The sequence below is a fragment of the Tamandua tetradactyla genome, chromosome 6, assembly GCF_023851605.1.
Source record: "Tamandua tetradactyla isolate mTamTet1 chromosome 6, mTamTet1.pri, whole genome shotgun sequence".
In the NCBI taxonomy this organism is placed as follows: Eukaryota; Metazoa; Chordata; class Mammalia; order Pilosa; family Myrmecophagidae; genus Tamandua; species Tamandua tetradactyla.
This window is the reverse complement of record NC_135332.1, coordinates 135,623,177-135,646,313: the sequence shown is the minus strand read 5'-3', so window position 1 is coordinate 135,646,313 and position 23,137 is coordinate 135,623,177. Positions and strand designations below refer to the sequence as shown.

The window sequence follows — 23,137 nt, the reverse complement described above, 5'->3', positions numbered from 1 at the left end:
TGCTGTAGAATTAGTGTGTGATCCTGGAAAGTCTCTCCAAGCCACTGACCCTCGGTTTCCTTATCTATAAATGAAGGTAAAAACAGCAGGAGAGCGATGAGGGCACATTCCATTAAACGCTTGTAAAGCTTTTTGCAAAATATAAAATGTTGATAATCACTTCTCTAGCAAGAGCTCACTTGATATAAAATTATGTGGCTTACTCTGTTCTTTAGAAACTGCTCCAGCCAGGTGGCATTCTCTTACCTGAATGCATTGTGTATTGAATAGCATCTTCCCTTCAACCAGCATAGTCTGCAACCAAATGAGTGTTCAATTACTGTGACACTTCTCATCTACGGTGAGCCCGTACTGGCTACAAATAATAAGAGTACCAATTAAGTTGAGATTCTCTAAGGATATATTTATGTTTTACTAATACGGAAGATTCTGTGAGGGGCTATGGAAGTTTACCATTTTTTAAGTCTGAGGTACTATTTTATTCTCTTCATTTTTCATTTCCCTCTCTCTCTATCACGCATTTTTATTCATTCTCTGATGTTCCCTTAGACTGCACAAACTAACACCAAGCCTCAGAGACTCTTCTTGATGAGAGCCCTGATAGTCCAACATTGCTCTACATTTTCAGTTTGCCATTTGCTAACATATTACATGACCAGCTGAGGCACCGAGCTAGAATAAACAGAATGCACTTTAACATACAGGGATATTTTACAAGAGATATATTCTCAAGTCTTGGAAACTTAACTGTGTGTTACCATATTGTCTTCCTTATGCTCCTTCTGTTTCTTAATTTCACACATCACTCCATTCTTTGAAGAAATTTTCCCCCAATGTGTTAAGAAACTGAGTCATGTCCTAAATTCTGCAGAAAAATTGGGAGGGGAGGGAGGTTTAGATCTGCAGAGAGCAATCTAGTTTTCCCTCAATAAGTTCATTGACCTGGTCATTTCACATAGGAGTTATGGGAGGCAAAATGTCTTTGTAAACTCCAGGGCCCTACAAATATGCATTATTACAGGATTCCTTTCCAGTTGTGGGCTACGAATGGATCACATGTTCGTCCTTTTGTACTCACCATGCTCATTTGAGGTGAAGTGGTTTCCCGGAAGTTCTAGAGCTGAAGGCATTTCAGCTTTAAGAGGTCACTTTATTCTTGGAATAGTAAAGAGGGTCTTATTTTTCAGGGAGATGACTCTTAGGAACATTGCTCCACTACAGGGGCCAGGGATGGCCCACCAATCAGCTGATCATAAAATCAAAGTATTTCTCTCTGGATGTTAAAGCACACCTGTTTATTCTAAGTCAGGGACTCAGCAAGGCAGGTGGCATACTGATCTTCTGGGCTAAGATTCTCTCTCACTGAAACACTTTTTTTTTTATTTTTAGAATAGAGTCTCTCTGATTTCAGAAATAAAGAGCTGAGCTATAACTAAAAACTATGAATGAAGCTGGTAATATTTTCACCTTCTTAATTCCCTGTTTCTCAGTTACATTCTGTGCTATCCTGACATATGTTAATCAATGCATTTGTTACCACACAGCTTGACTATTGCATTTCTCTGGTGACTGGCTTATCATCGTCTATAATTATTTCAACACCAATTAATTCTGAACTTTTTTTTGCAAGGTTATTTGCTTGCTTTAAGCAATGAGACTACATGACGCCTCTTTGATTTCTAAGCCTCTGGTCAACTACAAATTGAATCCAATGTCCTCTTCTTTGCCTGAGCAGCCTATCTCAGTGACCTTTCTCATCAGCTCACTGGTATTAGTGGTGCTTGACCTGTTTGATTGAAAAATAAAAAAAGCTTCCAGTGAGAGAAATACTCTCAGCATGACAGTCTTGGAGGCTACAGAAGTAGCTCTAGAAGTGACAAAGAGAACTGATGAAAAACAATTACAAGGTTGTGCTCCTCCGCAAGGACAGAAAAGAATGAGACTGTCCTGGCTTTAGACTCAGCTTAGGGAATGAGAAACCTGTCATATCCCAGGTATTATGTTAAGTGCTCTAATATCACTCAGTCCTTTCCTCATTACCACAATTCTTAAGTCAAAAAATTATTTATGCTCCTTAACAGAAAGGCAAAGGGAACCTCAGCAAGGGTGATATGAACTTGCTCAAGGACACACAACTGGGAAGTTGTAGAGCCCAGACTGGAATCAGGCTTCCTTCCCAACCATGACACCGCTGCAGAAAAAGCTAGAAGCAGTAAACAAAATGCTAGAGGTTCATAAATAGCACACACAGGGATACAAGATGCAAGAAATCAGAATCAAGAAACAAAGAATAAAAAAAAAAAATCCCAAAACACAAAGAACTAAATCCAGGAAGTTAATTGATATATAGAATAATATATGAGGATGGGTTTAGGTGAGCCTAAAACTTTTTTCTGAAGACACGTAGAACACATAGAAAATACTTTAGGCTTTGCGGGCCATACAGTCTCTGTGCTGACAACTCGACTTTGCCCTTGTAGGACAAAAGCAGACGTGGACAGTATGTGTACAAATGAACAGTGTTTGTACACATGGGTCAGGGCAAGGCTGTCTTCCAAGAAAATGCTACTTAGAAAAACTAGGCATGGCATTCAGACCATGGTTTGCTGACTCCCTGTTCTAGGACAATGTACTGGAACAGAGCTTGATTCCATACACCTAGGGGTCGTTTGGAAGTGGAAGGGAAGACACTTTTATTGTCACAATGAAAGAGACTGAGGAAGAACTGCTGGCATTTAGTAGATTCTAACCAGGGATGCTTACTAAACATCCCACAATGCCTGGGATGTCCCATCTAAGCTAAAATTGCTCCATGTTAAATGAAATATAGTGTCCCCATAGAGAAATACTGAATCAGACAAAGGTGACAAGTTATGCATGTGTTATGCATAGTAGCTATATGTCTTAAGAGAACCCCCTGATGTCTCTGGGCCTGGTTTCTGTCAATAGATAGGAAGAATCATCACTCCCTCATCAGATTGTTATAAAGATTTAAAATGGTAATACAGGTTAAGTGACTAGCAGAGGGCATGGTTCCTGTGTGTAATAGAAATATAATGTGAGCCACATATGCAATTGTAAATACTCTAGTTGCCACATTGTTAAAAAGGTAAAAAGAAATAGGTAAAATTAATTTTAGTAATGAATTTTATTTAACCCATTGTATCTAAAGCACTGTGATGGCAGTATCCAGTAATATAAATGATTATTAATGGATATGTTACAATCCTTTTTTTCTTACTATGTCTTCAATTATATCTAGTTTGTATGTTATACTTACAGCTCATTCAATTTGGACCAGCCAAGTTTTACTTGCTCAGTAGCCACATATAGCTAGTGGCTACCATATTGGATTGCACAGGTATAGACCAAGAGCTAAGTTTATGTTCCTCCCATTCCTTTGGTTCCCAACAGGTCACCAACTTTTGGTCAGTGAAGAGAGGCCTTCCTTTCACCTGCAGCTGTCCCAAGCCTGCAGATGGAGAATAAACCCCAGCACCTGCAAAATGGGGGTGTCCTGACAATTTCCAAATTTCAGTTATGAAACACCACCTAGATTTTACTGCCCAAATTTAACTGAATGTAAAACTAAAATAACTGTGCTTTTTTTCACATTAAAATTCCCTGATGTCCAAGAAAAGCATTATTCACCTCCATCCTTGCACATCAAAAACATAAAAGGGAGCCAGAAGTCCTGTGTTTGGTGGTTCCCCTTTAGCAAGCTCTTTATGGATTATGTTCTCAACAGCAATGCAATAAATTCTGATTGCCCAGGAGTATCCTTTAACTTTAATATCCCAACTCCAAATAAAGAAATACTTTTAAGAAGTCTAGCAGGAGGGTAGGCAGAGTCATACAATTGGTTCAAAATGATTAAACAAGCCCTGTTGGTGGCCCATAGATGTGAATGATTAATGTAGGTTTAATCATCAACATGCCATAAGAATTCAGCTCTCTAATTTGTTTTTCCCCCTACTGAAACAAATGAATTCCTTCCCTGTTAGTGCTTTGAATCTTGCCCAGGAAATTTATGAAAAGAATATATATGTGTGTATAGATGCTACATATATATGCCTATTTGTCATAAAAACTTATCTCCATTAAAGCACATGTCTGTATGCTTAATTTGGCATAGATAGTTCAAGACCAAAAGATGGAAACCCAGAAGTTATCCCTCCTTTCTTTCTCTAATTATATTGAGCTGAATTCATTGAGAATGAATATGAATACATTCCTAGCTTTTAGGATTATGGAGGCGCCTAAAGCCTGCAGTGACTTTCATTAAAGCAGATGCTTCGCCCAAACGGCTTGACTCCACAGGCTCCAAGACAACTGATTGAAGCCGGCACCACTTGGAGAGAAGCAGGTCTTTTCGGGAGCATCAGCAGTTCAGGCAAAGTGCTGTTTTGTGTGATTCACTTTTCCACCCTAGTAAGACTTTCCCTTTTATCTTTTTTTTTTTTAAATATAAACAGGATGAGGAAGGTTATTATTTGCTTAGTTCAAAGGACTTCGGTCCAAAAACTAACACTTTCAAATATAATGGTGCTTGTACCAATTAAGCAATCAGATCAAATGCCATCAACCTCCTAAGCCCTCTCCCCACAACCATCTGTGTGTCTGTGTGTCTGTCGCTCTCTCCATCTCACACACACACACATACACAGACACACAGATGCACACACATCACATCACATACACCCCCAACAACTATTGGTCAGGAAACATAAGAAACAAACATTTTTCTAAGCAATATACTTTGGAACAGTTACTGGATATACTGATCTGATAAAAGACAAAAGAGGCTAATGAATTTCAGTCCCCCCCGCCTGCTAATGAGGGTCTTGCAAAGGCAACAGTATCTGGTGATTTAACCTGTTTAAAATCTTAAAACTGGTGCCTCGACACGCATAATGCCCACTCTGCTGCCCAGCCAGGAGAACATGTTTTTGTTTGTTTTGCACGTGCCAAGAGGGAGTCTCTGCTGATTCCCCAGATGACAAAGGTGCAGCAAGGGCTTTCTCGCCCCCTCTCTGGCACCAGGCAAGCTGCCCTTCCGTGTGAGAGGGTCCTCCCCTCCCCGTCCTACAGGTAACTGTCAGCCAGCCGGGCTGTGAGCTGTGAGCATTCCATCTGCGCCATCACGGCTGGCAGCGACATTGTTCTGCTCAGTGTGCTGTGGATTGTGAAAAACAACCAGGACGGATGATTTTAAGTAATTGCTCTGACAGAGACTGATTACTACGGTAACAACAGTCAGTTATAGTTAAGGAGTAGCCTTGGCATCCTTCGTCTACATTTGATGTGGGGAGGAGAGTAGGGGAGAAGAAGGGAAAAGCTTTATAATTTTACAGATTGCTGTATGTTTTATAATGACTGAGTTTTCTCTTCCTTCACTTGATCTGGAAAATATCAGCCACAGAAGCTTGAAAAAAAAATCTAAATATTGTTACAGATAAAGGAATTCAAAAAAACATATTTCACTGCTATTAAGATCAACCATAAAATGATTAGGATTTGTCAGACCGATGATTATTCCTTGCCACAGCATTTACTGTTCTGTGTACTGTGGGTTGTTTTCAACTTGGTGCACTCAGTGGTCACCCTTTGTGAAATTTTGGCTGTTCTCTGATTACCTAAAACTGTTTCTTTTTTGGTGGGGGAAGGGGTTGTATGTGCATGGTGCAGGAATCGAACTTGGGTATCCTGCATGGAAGGCCAGCTTTCTACCACTGAACCACCATTGTACCCTACATTCATTTTTGAAAGATCAATCCCCATCAGTGACTTACCTCCAAACTTGTCTATTTCATTCATCAGAAATACTTTAACAAAACAAATTATTCAATTTATAGACCTTCTCATGAAATACTGAATGTCTAATATTTAACATAATAAAATAAAGATTTCCCTGCTTTTGCTTAAGAAGGGAATATTAAAAATAATCACAAATGTATTTCATAAGCAAAAAAACACTTTACAGTTACCTCAAACAAACTGAAAAAGAGACCTATTTAAGTTAGCTGTGCAGCTATGCATAGAGAAAAAAAGTAACAGGTTTCATTCTAGTTGGGTTTTTAATTTTTATGCTATTCTTATTTTTAATTTTTTTTATAATACTCAAGAAGTGGCACATGAGATTATATGCAGGGCAGTGAACTAGAAAGCTCCTTCAAGAATAATTGAAATGATAGAGATTTTTTAAAATAAATGGTAATATGCTCATTAAAATAATTCAGTACCAGATAAATAGGAAAGTCTTTGGAATAAAAATTAGGGTAATAATTTAACATTGTGAAAAGTAGTATGATAAAGTACATCTAAAGGACATTAATTACTTATACGTGTGTGAGCTATTGTTGGGCACAGAATGGCTGATCCATTTGCCAGCACATTGCACTGCTCCAAGTATTTTAACTCCTTGCTTTGTAAACCTCTTCCCTGATACCTTGAGAATAAAAGGTGCTATTTTAAACCTACTTCTATTGAATATTAATTAGCATTAAGCAAAATAATTTTATTTGAACAAAGACAAGTGCTGGACCATCTAATATCTTCTAATATGTTTGGGAACAGTTAATATCCTAGAATTTGCAAAAGGTTTATAAATATCACCTTCATTTTCCAAGTTAGTAAATGACAAGTGCTATGATTGGATCACTTTTGTAGGATCAGGCTTTAGAAGCAATTTCAGTGTACTAGGAAGTCTGTGAGACCAGGGAAGTTGAGAATAAGAGGGGGTCTTTTTTTCAGTGATTTGGGTCATGATCTGCTGATCAAGAAATGCAATCCATGGTGTAAGCTGACCTCCTAGCTATTGCAAACTGTCCATACTAAATAAAATTCTAAATTGGGAAAACTGGCAATTATTCAGGAACAATATAGCAATTGGTTCTAAATAGCACAGTTATTTAGGTTATTTGGCTTCTAAAAATCACTGTTCTCAAATATGCTCATCATTCTCAAGACACATCCATGCTTCAAAGAGCAGATTGCAGTTAAATAAGCAAATTGCCATAATTAATTCTAAGTAAATGTCTCCTTTTTCCAGACTTTGAAAATCTTTGAGGTATTATTTAGTGTTGAGATAAGATATTCATATTAAAGCTAACACTGTATGAATTTGTAGAACCTAGAATCTGATAATTCTGTCATATACATTAAAGCCTGTTCGGCAAGTCCAATTTCACATTTTACTTTCAACATGGTGCAAAAAGAGACAATATTTGGAGAATTGTTTCTAATTTTTATCAAAATTCACTCTTCACCCCCTATTTTCTTGCACCTGGATGAATCTATAACTCTGTTACTTGTCTAGTCCCTGTAGGCATTTAGGTTTGAAATGCTCGGATTAAAAAGTGTCCAAGGTCTTTTCCCATAAATTTCTTTTATCTTAAAGAAACCTAATTTGGGGAAACATGTACCACCTTTGGTAAAGTGAATTTTGATTTCTCATATTTTAATCTCTGTTGAGGACACTGAACACACATACAAACTCACTAAATGTGATTAGGAATGTAAATCATTCTATTTTCCTTAATTATTTTAATCCAACCTTTTTTTCCCAATTAGCTGTTACTTCAATTCAAACCACCCGAAAATTTAGTGGCTTTAAACAGCAACAATGCAATGTTTTTGATGGATCTGTGGTCTAGGAATCTGGGCAAGGCTCAGCCTGATGATTCTTCTGCTCCATCTGTCACTGACTAAAGGCAGTCACTCAACTGGCTTTAGCTGCCACCAGGCTGAGCAGAGAAGTCTGAGGAGGTTTAATTCACATGACTGGCATTTCAGTGCTCCTCCTTATGGCCTCGTTCTCCTCATATCATTTCCCCCAATTCAATAGTCCTGTCCAAGCTACTTTCTAGCATGGCAGCTGATTTTTCTAGAGACAGGAAGTTGTCAGTCCTCCTAGAGGTTAGATAGACCCAGAATGCACACAACGTCACCTCTGCTATATTCTGTGGATCAAGTCAAAAGGCCCTTCCTGATTTAAGAAGACGGGGAATAGAGTTTATTCCCATGGGAAGGTGGCTTATACGTATGTGGACTGGAGGAATTGATGGCAGCCATCTTTAAAACTTTCTTCACACCGAAGGGGTTATTTCCATACTTGCCCAAGATAGAAAAACACTCTAGTCAGACAAACTACCATTGATTTCCTTAATTTCATTAGTTATCATCATGAAGAATGATGGACAAATAAAACATTTGCTTAGTCTGGTTAAGTTTTGATCCATCTTTGCAATATCTGTTAAATCTACCTATTTAAATTTTTAGTGAATTTTTAAAAATTTCCTAATTACATGACATGTTTATATTGTTTAAAATGTAAAGTCAAATTCAGATTTGCAGAGCTATTTCTGTTTCCCAAGAGAACCAACTAGAACCAAATATGTTGACTCTAATAATCTGAAAAACAACTCAGACTTGTAGAAAGGTTAGCATGTATTTCTATGCAACTGAAGAGACAGGACTGGCAGTTTTTTCCTTTGGCCTATTTCAAGATCAACATTCAAAGAAACTTTATCAAGTTGTGAGATACTTTATTCTCTTATACTATCCATTGTATGGATTGATAAGACCAGAGACCATATTGTCTTGTAGTTATTTCTAAAAAACTACAAGAATTTAGAAGTTATTATTCAAAGTTCAGGCCTCAGAGAATTCTATATGGTTTAAGCTCAAAAATCATTTCTAAATATATACATAAGTAGATAACGCATTTTCAGGTTCCCCTTTAAAACCATTTTAGGTGCTTTCCCAATGGAAGGGAATTTATGTAACAGTATTTTAGAGCACAGAGTATGGTACCAGACAGACCTGGATTTAAAATCTACTTCTACCTGCTATAATCTATATGGTCTTCAACAAGTAACTTAACAGTAAGTCATGGTACACTCATCTCTAGAATGAGAATAAGCTCACCCACTACATAAGATTGTTGAAAGGGATAAGTAGATAGTATAAATGAAATGCCTAGCTCAGTCCTGGGACATAGCGCTTAGTGAATGGTAGCTTTTAATAGTATTCTTTCAAGTCAAGAGTTCTGAATAGAAAGCTTATTTTTAATTGGTTTGTTTGTCAAACATGTATAGACAAAAAAAAATGGTGATTATTTCAACTTTTCTGAGCATCAATAAGATAGGAGCTTTGATTAATTTTCTTTTTTATTAGAAGAGACGTTTTCATGGATCACTAGTATCCCAAAATGTTCCTTGTAAAAGGAGTTTTAGGTCAAATACATTTGGATATTATCATGGGTACAACTCCTTCACAGAGATCAATAAGGCCTAGTAAAGATTCTGAAATATCACATGCAAAAGTAAGAAACCTCTTTAAATTATTTAACTCAGTCTTTCACAAACTTTAGTAAGACCTAAATGCATAATAATCAATCAGAATCATGAGAGCCAATACAATCAACTCATGCCTTTTTTGTCATCATTTTTGTTGTTGCTCTTTTTTTTTTTTTTTACTTCGCTGAAGAGGTGGAAACATTTAAATCAGGAGTACCCAATAAATTTCATCTTACAATGAATAGCCAATGAATAGCCTATATATCTTAAGAGGTTCATGACCTTTCAGGGTCATTTTTAAAGATGACATTTTTTATCAGTTATTGCATCCTTCTACTAAATTTTAGTACATTGTTTAAGGTTGTTTGCCCCTAAACTTCATGGTCCCAGATTACTATGCTTCAATTGTTGATAATTTATCTCTTATGGTCATTTTAGCCTTCCTAACATGTCTGCTTTATAGTCTTCCTCCTCAACAGCTCCCTGGTGCTACTGAAATTTAAGGAAAGAAACAAGATTTCCAGGAGAATCGGATAACTGATCTTGTTAAATCAATATCTTTAATTTTATGCACAAAATTATTCCTATAAACTCTGGCCAGAGGGTATTTGCCTACCACATAAAATAGTGCTTAAGTTTTACAACAGTTGTTTTCTTTTTCACTCTCTTTCTTATCCTCTTTCTCATCATTCATTCTTTCAGTTGTAAACTAGAAGGCACAGACGTGTTGCATTCCAACATAATCACAGTATCTATTACATAGTAGTTGCTCAGGAGAACAAGATGCATAGATTAGTAGCTGAGTGGATGGTAAATGAATGGAAAGAAAGGAGGAAGAATGGATGGAAAGAAGGAAAAAAAAGAAGGAAAGTAGGATGGATGGTTAGAAGGAAAGGAAGAAAAAGAGGAAGGGAGGGAGTCGAGATAAACTTACAGGTTCTATAGGTGTTCTGAAGGAATTGGAATTCAACACCAAATTAGCCAAATGTCCTTTCAATTTAAGAACCAAATAACAACTCCTCTGATGCAAACTGATACACATAAATACAATGTCTAGAGAGGGAAAATGCACCAACTCATTAGCTATATATTTATTCTTTTGCCTCTCTCATTAGAAGTCAACTCTGATAGAAGAGTTAGTGCCTTAATGCTTGGTATGAAAATAGTTCTACTTTACATATTGGCTAAATGAATAACTTTGCTAATTACATTTTATAAAATAAATTGTTTATTTCTACCCAAAAGGTTTTTCCATACCTACCTCATAAGAGCCCAGTTATCCCATGAAGTGCCATGATCGTAACTTCCCCTACCCATGCTCTTTTGGATGGAGCAGTGCATTAATAGAGATGGTCTTTTTATGGCAAATCTCACATTGCGACATTTTGGTCCCTAGAGCAAACAAACTTTTCTTTCAGTATGACAGAAGACATCAGTTTTAAGGAAATATTTGGGCGAAACCTTTCATCCAGGCAGTCAATTTAGCTGTGTAGAAACACTACCCACAAATGCACTCATCAGTTTGTTCTTTTTGGAGACATTTCTCTGATACAGGTTAAGTCAGAATAAGTCAATGAAGGAGCAAGTAAATTTGGATGACAAACATAGGAATATGCATTTCATTTTGGTGAGATTTTTTTCCAGAGGAATAATATTTTTTAAAAATCACTACTTTATCCACTTGTACAAAAAGAAGACTATAGCTATCTCCCAAACTTCACATGTTCATTTTGTAGTGTTTCGTATGAGATAAAGATGAAAATTAAAACAAGAACATAAAAGGAACAGTAATAAGAGATGATTTTCTTCCTTCTTGGATTTCTTTTAAAGAAAAATTAATTTTCTAGAGATGGAAGCATTGCCTTCCTAAGAGAATAGGATGTTTGATAATACTTTTAAAATACTATAATTTAGTTAAAATTGAGGAGCAAGGGGTAAATGATTGAAAACTTCTCCATAGTATAAAAGGAGGCATTGGGGGTGGGGGGTACAGAAAAACCACATACAGTGTACTAGTTACATGTTAAGTCCTCTTAACTGATTTATTTTACCATTTTTTCTTCAAGTAACCTATTTAAAAACGCATCCATGCATAGATTTCCCCTATTATTAATAGTAAATGTACATTTCAACCTGTCAAGTTTTTCTAGCCCCACTTTTGCAAGGTTGTTTTTTTTTTTTTAAGAAAAAAATTTAAAAAGCAAAGGCATTTCCTAGGGCACATACTGCCAGACACCCAGCATTTATCTTATCTCAGTTGATGACTTTCCTTTTATCCTGAAATGATTTGACAATGACTCTATGATTTCCTGTACAAATTACCCTTTGAAAGTGGCAGTGGCGCTTGGCAGCGATCTTCACTTAATTACTGAGTGGATTATTAGCATACGGCTCCCCCCCACCCCTACATTTCTTTATATCTTGTAGATTGCGTTGACAGTTCCCTTTCATTGCCTGCTTTAACTCACTGAATACTAAACATTATGCAGATTGCAGCTGAGAAGTACCCAGGCTACTCCAAACCCCTAGTCTGCACCAAAACCTTTTTGATGGAGAGTAATTTACAGGTCAGAAATCAATAGTGTGTCTGGGAAGTGCATTTGTGGGTTTTCTTAATTTAGATTGGAGTGGGGTAGATGAGATTGGCGTGGCACTAATCTCCAAATGTGAATACTCCTCCGCGGTCTTTCTGAAAGACAATTAGTTTGGTTCCTTCCTTTAATATCCTCTGTCTTTAAATAGACTGAGATCTTGAGAGTCTATTTCTCTTTTTACTCATTATGCTACCTAACTTGGAGGGAGGGGGTTAAAGAGCCCGTGTTCTAAGAAATGACAAGTTTCACTCCTCTTCAGTCTCTGTAGTGGACTGATGAGCTGACCCTGTCATGTGTAAATTGCTCTTTATTGTTTGTCATGGCAAGACAAATGCAAGTGATAAATTACGAAGATCTCTTCGGCACTCTCAGAAGGAACCTTCTCTTCGGTCTTGGCTCCCATCATTTGGCACACATTTGCACATATGTCGGGCATTCTCCATCCAGATCTTTATCCTCTTTTTTTTTCCTCCTGAATTGCATTCTAAAGCAACTTCCACATTTCCCCGGCTACAGCTAGGGACATGAACCCCTTTCCAATTCAGCAGTATGGAATAGCTTAGTTATTATTTTCTCTCTCTTTTCTTGGGAGGAGAATACAGTACATGAGTGATTTCAGGACTTGGTAGAAGTGACACCAAAGCAATAGGAGTCAGCATGGGTGGGGGGAACAGCTGGGTGCTGACTATGTCATCTCCATTCCAGGACTATCAGCCACCAGCTTTATTCTTCTAGCGTTACATCTGCTATGAAATTTGGGTCTTCCAGGTGGCAGCCCAACATGCTGTCCGGTGCTATCAGGCCATTTAAATGCTTTGAGCTAATGCTGCATATCCATTTTCTAAACAAGTTAGCAGATACCATATGCAGCAATTAAAGTTTTATTGAGTGGTGCCTGCTTACCATACTGAATTTGGATTGGCTACCATCTGTCTCAAAGCCTGTGGTACCATCCCTGTTGCTTGAGAGAGCATTTGTAAGGATAGAAGATTTTTCTCAAGTTCTGAAGAAGCTGCGCCCATTGTTTTTCATGTGCAAATCCGCAAAAACAGAACTAGTACAAAATGAAAAATACCTGTTAATTAGAAATTAGGATTGAATACATGCTTTTTGAAGGTTACAGGTCACTAAACTAAGAACACAGAGTCTCTTGTAGCACCTGCCCTGGATGTTTTCACTATAAAGACCTTGCTGAATATGCTCTTTTTCGGAGATCCTTTCTATGGGCAATTGAATGAAGCCAAAAATAGAATGAAGTCAAGGATGGAGGAATTGTTTGCATCTGTGAGCATTAATGCAATTGTTCTCAGTTTCTAGGAAGATTTTACCTGGAACCAGATGGAAAAATTAAAATATAAATTTACATTTTACTTGCTCTACTAGTAAGTCTCTATGGAGACAAAGCTGTTTAATCTCAATCAGAGGTGAACAAAGTGTTTTGAAAAAAAAAGCATTTATCAAAATTTAAGCAATGCCTAAATATACAAGCTATGATGGTTTACTACTACAGTGTTAATGCTTGATGTTTTATCAGACTTATCTCCGTACTGTTGACCTTAATGAATGCTGAGGGAAAACATATCATAGCAAAACTCAAAACACCTTCAAAATTTAGAAACTGCCTTGCCTAGGTGTTAGTGTGGTTTAATAGAAGAAGGACTGGAACTCAAATCTGCTTCTAAACTCTTGGGTACACAGATCTGGGATAGACTGTTTGATGTTTCTATGGATACTTTTCTCTTTAAGGGGAAAAAAAATGGGTGTATCAGAGTCTGTTTTAATCCTAACTTGAGCATCTCTCAGCTGAGTCTTAGAATCTTGAAAATGACTGATTAGTGTGAATAGAAATAGCTATAGTTTCTGAACTGGTTTCATCACATCATCTGGTGATGGTTCATTGAGACGCCCTTACCATCCGTGTCCTGGTGTGGAATGTCCAGTTTCATGAGTGCAAAGTGGAACTATTATCGACAGCACCTTCCAACATGAAAAAGTTAGAACGGGCATAGCCCAAATACCCTAAAGAGTGGAAGAAAGATCAAAGGAGAAGGTGGAGTTAGACAGACAAGGTAGGGTTTAACAAATGAGTATGAGTGCTGAATCATTATATTGATATTTCTTTTAGTCTCCAGTGTCTTGGAGCAGTAAGTAGTAAAAACCTAAAATTGCAGAATTGTAACCCATACCAAATTTTGGAATCTGTTCTATAACTAATTGTTTCAATGTGCTTTGAAATTTATTGCTTTTTGTATATGTGTTATTTTTCACAACAAAGAAAAAAAAGTCAATTGTGATGATAAATGCACAGCTATATGATGATATTGTGAATCATTGATTGTACTCTTAGGATGATTACATGGTATATGAGTATATAATATATATCAATATTTAAAAAAAATCATGGAACCATATTTTTTGGCCTTATCTAGGCTAACGGAAATGTGGTGTGTGTTTGACAAAAAGCATTGACTGTGATTCAGAAGATGTTTGCTAGTCTCCCACCTGCTATTGATTAGCTAGAAAATGCATCAGTCTCTTTGATCATTGGTTCCTAGTCAATAAAATGGCACTCAAAATCCATGGCCACCTTCTTGTGTTGTTTTGTGAGTTAAAATAGTCCGTAAGATCTCTGTAAATAATCACTGAAATATTAAATGAAAAATAGTTGGGAAATTGTAATGTACTACTACAAACCTTACCACCTTTCAACTGAAGGTCAAATGTCATATCTTCAATTCTGAGAATCCTCCATCCTTCCTCTGAACTCAAATAGCAATGTATTTATATCTATCTTAGGACATTATTGCCCAATTTTTTTTACAAATTAAGAGAGAATTTAAAAAAAAAAAACTCTCTAAACCCTTGCTATTCAAACTGTGGTCCACGGACCAGAAGTATCAGCATCACCTGGGAATACTTTAGAAACTCAGAATTTCAGGTCTCTTCCAGGACCTACTGAATAGAATCTGCATTTAATGGGATCTCTAAGTGCCTCGTATAAACATTAAAATTTGAGAAGCAATGCTCTATGTTACAATTCTAATTCTCAGGAAATTCCTCTTTTTTTTCTAATTAAGATATTTACAATAAGAATATCTTGTGGGACTTTAAGGATTACTAGCACAATCTTATCAGTTTAAGGATAGAAGAAAAACAAATCTAAACCGGAAACCATATGAATTGTGGTTTGCATGAGATTAATTGTCTGGTTCATTCATTTATTCATTCAACAACTTTTAAGCACCTATTGTGAATCCAACACTGCAGCAGGTGTGGAAGAGTCCATTTAGACCCACTGTCTAGAGGGCTTGAGGGCCATTGGGGGTTATTACACACACATTTTCTCACTTCCATCAGGTGTTCCTTTGATTATAATTCACCGATTTTTTAAGGGGTGTTTGATACTATTGGGTAATTAATCTTCACCTTTTTTCTACATTTCTTCCAGAACGCACACATTTATTTTTCTTCACTGTGTTATGACTTTGGAAGAGCTCTGCTTACTGAATCCAATAATCAAATATTACTCTTTGGTAATTTATATATAAGAGAAAAAGGTGTCACTGGCCAGCAGTGCCAGTTTAATCTTGTAGCATGTGCTTTCCACCTATTTTACAATCCAGTCCCCTAACTTGCAATTACTATTATTATCATATAATAATAATAACTAGCATAGATTGAGGGCTCATTATATGCCAAGGCATGATTCTAAGCATATCACATGTATTATTTTATTTAATCCTCACAACTATCCTATAAAATAAATATTATCATCCCTTTTACAGATGAGATGACTGAGGGACAGAAAAACCAAGTAACATAAGAAAGTGATAGAGATGCATTTGAACCCTGACAGTCTAATTTTAGAAGCTATGCTCTGAGTTAAATTGCATAAATATTACATACACGATTTTAGGGAAATGATTGTAACTTTTGTAATAATTGCTAACAAACAGGGGTCATCTTTACATCCTATTCTCTGTCCTGAAACTGGCATATCTTCCTCCAATGACAATGGAGTTTTAGACATTGTAATCCCAAGTAACTCTTTCAAAAGAAGTAAATCAACTGATGAAGGCCTTAAACTTGATTAAAGAACTTTAAGTTTCCTGACTGAAAGGTCAATAGAAGCAGAGAGGAACTGTACTTTTGATTTTTTATTGACTGCATAATGTTCTTCACTCATGAACAGTAATTCTCTAGTTTTTTAAACAGTCATTCTTTAATGATTGCAAATATTTTGTAATCATTTTCTTCATTATGCAATTGGATGAATATCCAAGGCTTCCTGGCATTTTCAGGGCAATGGTTTCTCAGAGTTATGTTCTTCTCACCTTTCCTGCTTCATACTGTTGGTTCACTTGTCTCTCCCTTGCTTAAAAGTATATTCAACTATCAATGGATGATTAGACTTCTATGTAGTAGGATTGGCCATCCAAGTCAAATGGATGACACTAATATCAGTCAAGGAGTTATAGGCAACCACTTCTTTGCTCATCACTGTCTCATTTTTACAACTGGACTTGATTGTTACCTGGGCAAAATCTTAGTCTACAGAAGAGTAAATGGCCTTCCTGTAGTGAGTTTCAGATCAAAGTACCTTCTTTCATGTTTTCTCAGTAGGGAGCAATGGACCGGTCACTTGGTTTGTTTTCTAGTTACTAAACTGCTTTTGTCCTTTGTTTTGCCTCCTTTCATGTCTAATGCTCTGAGTATTAGTATCCCAAAAGAAAGCAGATACAAAAAGTGTGCCAAATAACTGAGTATTGGTGCTCTAGTAAAGCCTTATGAAGCTGAAAATATTAATGGAAAATAAGGTCTAGGTGTTCTCTGCACTTCTATATATTCTTTTCTCCATAAGCTGAAGTAATCAAATTTTTCATTCCATATTCATTTCTGTAATATGAAGTTCATTACCAAGGTCTCCCCAACATTAGAACATGCACAGGGGGTGTTTAGTCCATGCTGTCCATTTAAAAGAGACAGGTCTTAGAATCTCATAACACTGCTCAGTCAACTGAAAAAAAAATCACCTGAAAGCCTGTACTGATTCTCTTAGTTTGTAAGGCTACAATGACAAATATCAATCAATGAATGGCTTAAACAACAAGCATTTACTAGCTCATGGTTCCAAAGGCTAAAAATCCGAAATCAAGGCATCAGCAAGGCCATACTTTCTCCCCAAATCTGTCATATACTGATACTAGCTTGCCAAAATCCTTGTGGTTCCTTGGCTTGCATCTCTACTTCCCATCACAAGGCACATTCTCTCTCCTTCTGTCTGCTCTTCCAGTTTCCCTTGACTTCCAGCTTCTAACCGTGTGGCCTTCTCTGATTTCTGGCTTCTGGTTTCTTTTCTTTATAATGCCTCCAGTAATGTGGATTAAGACCCATCCTGATTCAGTTGGTCATAACTTAACTAATAATAACATCTTCAGAATGTCCTATTTACAATTAAATTCAAACCCACAGGATTGAGGATTATGATTAAGAACTGTCTTTCATTGGGGTACATAAATCAAACTATTACAGGTACTAAGACTATCATTTAATTAAATCCAAAGGATTTCCTCATGAGGTAATAGCACCAAAAATGTTCATATTGTGTAAAGAAAGTCCAGGCAATTTCCTGCAGTGAGCAGAATATGTACATCTATAACCAGTAGCCATTTGTACCCATAGCCTCTGCTAGCATGATTTGCCATTTACTGCACATCAGCCATTGACTCAGCCCTTGTTCAGTCTGCTGGGTTTGTCAGCTACAAAGATCTTTCAACACTTCACAGATGTACTGCATTTCTTCAAATACTTATTTGGAGAGTTTCTGTTAATGTTATATGTAATTTCCTATTCCTTTAACAATTATCTACAAAACATGTGTTCTAAAAAACACCAAAGCATACATGATCAAAATCCCTCATCAATGTCCGTTGACTAAGATACAACATCAGAACTCCTTAGCCAGGCTTAAGAGGGTCTCCCTGATCTGGCAACCACCTCTCTTTGCAGCTGTGTTTTCCAGTTTCTACCCACCTCCAGCCTTCCCCCTCAATCAGTCTGAATTATTTCCTCCCTTTAAGAAATAATAAAATAAAAACAAGTGAGACCTAAATGTGGCAGGATATATTACAGGTTCATTCATACCAACTAGCAAGGTTGGGAAATGTTCTATGTTCTATGCCTGTATCTAAGGGCTTGTGGGTAGAATGAGCCCTTGAGACTGCTGAGTACATGCTCTATAGTGCCTCTACATAACTCCCACTGGGTTAGCCCCATCGACAGGCTGGCCCCCAATCTCCCAGCCCTCAAACTCAGTTGGTCCATCACCTCCCCTAGGACATGAAATACAACTATGAACCTCAGAAAGTAGGCTTGGGTCTCCTTGGTTCAGAGGCCTCTTTCCTGCTACCTTGATCTTGACTTTTTTTTAATTTTCTTCTACGAATTTCTTAGGAATACAGATAATATGTACACTATCCTCTGTGTCTACCTGGTAATAGAGAACACACTTTACACAGAACACTTAATTCATTGAGTAGGTATGAATTTGTTCCATATACTTTAGATTTAAATTTTCATTCATGGCACTCTATGCACTCTCATTGGAATACTATAAGGTCAGTCTCCAACATAACCCTTCCTAACTCTGCTTTCAGTGTCAAGAGTATCAAGGAGTGAGGTCATAACATTAAGAACAATAAAGATATATGTACAGTAAACTCTGTATGTCCACTACCAAAGTATCTGCCACTACCAACATGACTGCTTATCCAGTCCTGCTCCTCTTGATAAACAAAATAATTTTCACTCACTTCTCTAAATTAGAAACTTCTTTCACCATCATGAATTTATTCAAGTACTATCAATTCTCTCTCCCAAATATCTCTTGAACTTGAATTTGTCTCCATCTCCCTACAAGTACTGTTGGGTCACCAGAGATACATAAAATCTCTCTTCTAGAATATTATAGAAATTTCTATATTAGTTTGCTAAAGCTGTTGGAATGCAGTATACCAGAAATGGAACAGCTTTTATAAAGGGAATTTATTGTTACAAGTTTACAGTTCTAATGCCAGGAAGATGTCCAAACCAAGGCATCCAGGAGAAGATACCTTGACTTAAGAAAGGTCAATGTCTGTCACATGGGAAGGCATCTGACTGGTGTTTGCTGGTCTTTGTTCCTAGCTCCATTGCTTACAGTTTATGATGCCACTGGTTTCCTCTGTACTTATCTGTGGGCCTTCACTTAGCTCCTTTGGGACAGAACCGGACAGAGTTCCAGTTTGCTTAGTATCTCATGGGAAGGCACCTGGTGATGTCTGCTGGGCTCTGCCTGTGTCTAGGTATCTGCTCTCAATGTCAGCACTTCAAGCACATCCACCATCCATGTCTCTGTCAGCTCTGAAGTAACTGTTCTCCAGGTATCTGCATCTAAAGTTTCTCCAAAATGTTCCCCCTTTAAAAGGCTCTAGTAAACTAATCAAGACCCACCTTGAATGGGTGGAGTCACCTCTCCATCTAATCAAAAGGCCACACCCAACATTGGGTGTGTCACATTACCAGGAAAACAATCCAATCAAAATTTCCCACCCTAAACCTTGTGGTCTGGCCCCACAAGATTAGATCGGTATTAAAACATAGCTTTTCGGGGGTACATTTATAGTTTCAAACCGGTGCATCTTTTAGCTTGCCTTCCTGAGTTTAGTCTTTTATGCCTGACATCTATCCTTTACTCCAGGCAGCTAATTAGATAACTCTCTGAATCACTACTATCATCATGACTAATCTCCACCTTTAAAATACACTCAAGGGACAAACTCGAGGCAGAAAAAACCCTATGAGAACTAGATTCAATTCACTTTCCTAGTACTCCTCTATATAACTGCCTCTGCCTAGGATGTCCTTTGTCTTCCTAGCAAACTCCCACTCATCCTTCCAGAGGCTCAAAGGCCATCTCCTTTGTGAAATGTCCCCGATCACATCTAATAATATATCTTCCCTCATTTAAATATATGTAATACTTTTCTTCACATCACTGTGTTTCTGTTTATAAGGCAAATGAAATGATATAATCCAAGGTTTTCAGCCTCCCTTACGAATGGCACTTTTAATTGAAGCATATATGGTTAGAGGTTTGGCAATAAGAGCAGTCTTTCTTGGCCAATTTTTAAGACCCACTGCACTGCAAGCTGTCTATTTTCACTAGAATTAAGTCTCACTTAGACAGTCAGCTGCTCAGGTTCCAAGATGTTCTACCTGGGAAGTATGAGGTGCTTGGAAGAGAAGAAATTTGGAGTTTCTCCAGTTGGGCACAGAGTCCTAGTTGTTATCTGTCATCCAAAAGTTATATATCCTGTCAGTAGAGACTTGTTTCTGCTTTCCTCTTCAGAGCTTGGAATGCTACTTCCATTTCCCAGACAATAATCATAATCAACCAGTTGGTTAATATCCCTAATAATCATTATTGCAATGACCAAAGACTTTCATATGTACCAGGCACTGTATAAGTTCCTTAGTCATCATCACAACCCTATGAGGTAAACATTCGTAGCCCTAATTTTCAGATGAGGAAACTGATAGTGAATTCACCCAAATTAACAGTAAACACTGAATAGTTAATAGTCATTTGATTCCAAAGCCTGTGCTCCTAATCACATTACCCTAGTGCTTCCCTGAATCAACAATTAACTAATAATAGGCTGTTATTCATTCTCTCTCTCTTTTTTAATATGCGCTGTACAGCACAGTCACATTTCATTATTTTCCCACGAGTCTCCCACTATCGCAGCATCATTGGTTGAGTTTTTTGTTTGCTTGCTTTTGGTTTGTTTGTTTTTGCTTGTTTGTTTGTTTTTCTGGGAAGTAAGTGGACTGGGAGTAGAACTTGGGTCTCCCGCATGGGCAGGCAAGAATTCTACCACTGAACTACCCTTGCACGTCCCACTGTTATTCATTCTCTAGGTGAATACCTCCTACCTCTTTGTCACCATTACTTTGATGCCAGAAGACCCATTGATACGCTAGGAACTCCTTGTAAATTATATTATAATGACTTTTCATATTAAATGGAGTTCATATAAGACCCTCAAGACATACCTTCAAATGTAAGGCAACAACAAACAAAGAAACCAACAAAAACAAACAAACAAACAAAAAATTCAACAAATCGTGCTGCAATAATGGGATACTCACATGGAAAAAGAATGAAATGTGACCCTGCCATACAGCATACAAAAAAAATGCAAGGCAACATTACCTGAAGCTTTGCAGACATTTGAACCATCTCCATGTATTGTAGATGGAAGTCAGATTGAGAGTTTAAAGTCATCTTATTACCTTGTCTGCTGACTTTACCCTAAAATATGATCATCGGTCTTAATTGCTCTGGCAGCATGTGTAAGAGGAAGCATTTTAGTGTAACTTTCTTTTTTGACATTTTATCAAAAATTATTTCAAACATACACAAAAATAGAGAAGAGTGTTGGCCACGGTGTCTCAGCAGGTAGAGTTCTCGCCTGCCATGCCAAGACCCGGATTCGATTCCTGGTGCCTGCCCTTGCAAAAATAGAAGTAAAAAAATAGAAAGAAGAGCACAATAAACTTTCATGTTCCTATCCCCTAACTACACTGATCATCAACACTTGTTTCACTTATAATCTCGTATTTCACCTGCCTCTGAGTTATCTTGGAGCAAATCTCAGACTTCATACCATTGCATTCATAAATATTTCAAAATTTATTTTTAATTTTTACACAACAACAATACCATTATCCATACTTAAAAATTAACAACAGTTCTTTATTGATATTTACATATGCAGTGCTCAAAGTTCTTCAATTATTGCCTCATACTTTTTTAAACAGTTGCCTTTGTTTTAATTAGGGTCCAAGCAAGTTCCACAATTTTCACTTAGTTGATAAGTAGTACTCCCAATACCTTTTAATCTATATGCCACTCTTCTATTTTCCCTTGCAATTTATTTTTTAAACATCTTAGTCATTTGTTCTGTAGGTTTTCCCACATTTTAGAATTTTCCGATTACCTTATAATTATTTAATATGTTCCTTTGTTCTTTGCGTTTCCTATAAACTGGTTGGTAAATCTTAGGAGTTGTTCTAATTCAGTTTGATTTGGGGGTAGTGGGTAATATTTAGTTTCATATTTTAATGAGGGGGAGAATATTTCATTGCAGTTATTATTCTTTTTAATATCTCAAGCTACCCCTTCTTTGTTTAGTATGAGTCCCTTCACACTGACCCCTGAATCCTTTTGACACAACCCCAGTTGTCTTAGATGCTTCTTTGTTTTCTGGTATAAAAAGATGTTTCAGGTTCATCTTATAACTTTCAGTACTGAACTTAGGAATAGCCATTTCTCCAAGAAGCTTATTTCAAAGTGGGCAGTGATATTTATAGGCTACAGTCTGGGGGCTAAGGATGTTCACTGCTTCTAGATTGAACATTGTTTCTAGAACTTCTTAGTGGATAGAAATAAATTCTTAGTTTTTAAAATATTAACACAATTATTTGATTTATAGGTCAGATATATGATCTATAAATAATGGCTTTAGAATAACATGACCAGTTTTGTGACTATCCATAAGATTACTAAAAATTATTTAAGATTTTTTTTCTTTCTTTTTTTCTTTGTATACATAGGATGTTCTTAGGATATGTTCTAGTTTGCTAGCTGCCAACACACCAGAGACGGATTGGCTTTTAATAAAAGGGGATTAATTTTTGTTAGTTCTTCAGAGGAAAGGCAGCTAATTTTCCACTGAAGTTCTTTCTTACGTGGGAAGGTACAGAATGGTCTCTGCTGGCCTTCTCTCCAGGCGTCTGGGTTCCAACAACTTTCCCCGGGGTGATTTCTTTCTGCATCTCCAAAGGCCTGGGCTGAGCTGCAAGTGCTGAGATGAGGTATGCCGAGCTGCTTGGGCTGTGCAACGTTGCACTCTCTCATTTAAACACCAACCAATTAAATCAAACGTCATTCATTGCAGCAGGCACGCCTCTTAGCCGACTGCAGATGTAATGGGCAACAGATAAGGTTCACGTACCATTGGCTCATGTCCGCAGCAACAGATCTAGGCACATTCACCTGGCCAAGTTGACAACTGAATCTAACTACCACAGGATATATCTCAACTAGGCATAGGCATGCATAGTCAAATTAATGGATTTTAAAGTCCCTTGAAGACATTTTTCAGGTCTTGACTAAGTCACCGACACAATATACAGTTA

At 37.1% G+C, this 23,137-nt stretch overlaps 1 long non-coding RNA gene across 3 annotated transcripts in view; it reads right to left on the bottom strand.

Annotated features, from left to right (window-relative positions):
- LOC143686374 (uncharacterized) overlaps positions 1-23,137 on the bottom strand; it is a 45,225-nt gene that overhangs the window by 4,682 nt on the left and 17,406 nt on the right. For all 3 annotated transcript variants that reach the window (XR_013177096.1, XR_013177095.1, XR_013177097.1), the window contains one exon: positions 247-355. This is a non-coding gene — a long non-coding RNA (uncharacterized LOC143686374). The remainder of the gene's footprint in view (positions 1-246; positions 356-23,137) is intronic.